General features: G+C 35.6%; 1 protein-coding gene across 1 annotated transcript in view; it reads left to right on the top strand.

Moving 5' to 3' along the window:
• The window catches only part of CRPPA (CDP-L-ribitol pyrophosphorylase A), a 151,079-nt gene that overhangs the window by 141,777 nt on the left and 6,417 nt on the right, over positions 1–2,885 (top strand). The gene's annotated exons all lie outside the window — the stretch shown is intronic.

Below are 2,885 nucleotides of genomic sequence, written 5' to 3' on the forward strand. Positions count from 1 at the left end.
TTTTTTTTTTTTTTTTTTTTTGAGATGGAGTCTCACTCTGTCGCCAGGCTAGAGTGCAGTGGTGCAATCTCAGCTCACTGCAACCTCCATCGTCTGGGTTCAAGTGATTCTCCTGCCTCAGCCTCCACCACATCCATTAGCTGTGTAATTTTACCATGATAGCGCAGTTGAAAAGAGAACAGACTCTGATATCAGACTGCTTGTATTTTGGATGTCAGCTCTGTTTCCTAATTTCCTTATCTGTACATTGAAAATGTTAATAACATCTACGTTCTAAAGTTGCTGGTGAGTTGAATAAAATGAATATATTTAAAGTGCTTAGAGAAGCATCTGGCATGCAGTACGTTTTCAATGAATTTGAACTATAATTAAACTTTCAATGAGAAGTTGACAGAGTGGTGTGACAGTATTAGATAGTACAGACTGTTAGTTCTCATACTTTAGTGCTATATAGATACATGAGTTGTTAAAATTAACAAATTAACCAGTGCCTTCTACCTCCTCCTTTCTGAAGAATCTAATTTGAATTAGTACGCTTTAACTTAAAGTTTATAGCTGAAAAATGACAGTGAACTTTCTTACTGTATATATTCTTACATTACTGTCATTACCTACTATACTTTCTCCCTCAAACCATTATTCTTAGTCATATAAGTAAATATATATGTAATAGTCACTACAAATCCTTATGTTGATATCTTAAAAATCATTTCGGCTTTCTGGAACTAAACCTCCAATGAGTGAGGGCTCATGGGCACAGTATTCCCAAGTTCTTCCATGTGAATAAAATTATTCTTTTGCTCAAAATCTTCAAGGTGGTTTTGGCTAGATTAAAAACAGTCTTGATTCAGTAATTTTTTGTTGAGTATCTTCGATATGCCAATCTATTTTCTTTTGTCATAAAGTATTTTGGTCAAGTGTGATGAAAATCTGACTTTCTTTGCCTTATAAGTGATTTCGTCTGTTTGCCTGGATGCTCAAATAATTCTTTTCCTTTAAAGTCTATTTGTTTTACTACAGGTTTCTTAATTATGGTCATTTTGGCTGATATTGCTAGGTACATAGTAGATTCTTCTGTGTAGTTTCAAATATTTTTGTATGACATTATTTCTTCAGTATTTTCTGTTTGGTTACTTCAGTTTTCTTCAGAGATTCCTGTTGCATGAAGCTTACATGTTCTTTGGCCATCTACAGCTATTACCTTCTCTTGAGTTTTTCTAATCTCTTAATTTCTTCTTAATTTTCTTACTTTCCATCTTTTATTTCTGTTCATTCATTACCTTTTGTGTTTTTTTCTAATTTAGTCTTCATTTCTGAAATATTTTTTAAATTTTTTCTCTTCTCATCACCTTGTTTCTAAGTTATTCCAAGTCTGACTTTTATAGTTCTGTCATTTTCTTAATTTCTTTTAGCTTATTAAATATTGGGTTACAGTATTTATTTACTTTATGACTGGGTGTTTCTGATGTGCATGTGTTTCCTGTAGGGATATTATTTTGCTTTTTAGTCTTTTCTTTTTCTTTCTTTCTGTCATTAATGTATCAAATAATATATATATTTTTGAGACAGGGTCTTGCTCTGTCACCCAGGGTGGAGTGCACTGCTACTATCATGGCTCACTGTAGCCTTGGCCTTGGCCTCCTGGGCTCAAGCGATCCTCCCACCTCATCTTCCAGAGTAGCTGGGACCACAGGCACACACTGCAATGCCCAGCTAGTTTTTTTCTTCCTTTTTGTAGAGAGAGGAGTCTCCATATATTGCCCAGGCTGGTCCCAAACTCCTGGTCTCAAGTGATCCTCTCACGCTGGCCTCCCAAAGGGCAGAAATACAGGCATGGCTGCTGCACCTAGCCCTATTGTTGCTTTTTAAGTAAAAGAGCTTTCTCTAGTTTTAGGAGGAAGGGATGAGTCAAAATAACACCTCTGTGGCCGTGCTTTGCCTGTACTTTGTCTTTCCTTTGTTTCTAGTGCACGTCTTTTGGTCTATCTAGACTTCTCAGGTTGGTGCTTTAACATACTAGGGTGCTTCTGTTTATTGGTTTGAATGTACTTTGGATTCATACCCCCAGATATCCTTAGCAGAGGACCTTCATGTGGCTTCTTTGTTTTCAACTTTGAATTAAAGCCTACAAAGGATTTATCCCTTGGGAAAGGGATTTATCTATCTACAAAGGATTTATCCCTTGGGAAAGGGAAAAATCCTCCCTTGGGGAAGGATTTATCTAGTTTTATATACTTTTCTCTTCTCTTATAAAGGTAAATTTATCTCATGACATTTTTCAGCTAGTTTTTGTTGCTATTCCCAGAATGGAATGGCCTGCTAAGGTATCCAGAAAGTATCTGATGATGATTTTGTTGTTTTCTGTCTTTCTTGGTTTACTCCCATTTTTTCCTACAGTTTCTTAAACTGTGTGTGTCTTTATATGTGCTACCAATTTATCCCTACCCACTAATATTATTTTTTTTAGACACTGTTTCACTCTGTTGCCCAGGCTGGAGTGCAGTGGCATGATCTCAGCTCACCACAACCTACGCCTCCCAGGTTCAAATGATTCTCATGCCTCACCCTCCCAAATATTGGTTTTATAGTAGGTAATGTCTGTAGGTTTTTGGTTTTGATATCCTCCTTGCCTTTTCTGTTTTTATGAAGGGTCTGCAGAGATTCAAAGACTAAAATGATATTTCTAGGGTTCCAGAATCGTTTTCCCCTTTATTCTTTGTGTGTTCTTCTGGCCATTTATAATTTTTAAAGAGTACTTACATTTCTCTTTTAATTTCAAGTATTGAATTCGTCTATAAATATAGATAGACATAGCAAATTTGGAATTTTTAAAAAATTAGGTTTGACTTGAAGTTAGGGATTTCCTTCATATAATAAAACTAAGA

This window comes from Rhinopithecus bieti, unplaced genomic scaffold, assembly GCF_001698545.2.
Source record: "Rhinopithecus bieti isolate Rb0 unplaced genomic scaffold, ASM169854v2 scaffold_16834, whole genome shotgun sequence".
NCBI lineage: Eukaryota > Metazoa > Chordata > Mammalia > Primates > Cercopithecidae > Rhinopithecus > Rhinopithecus bieti.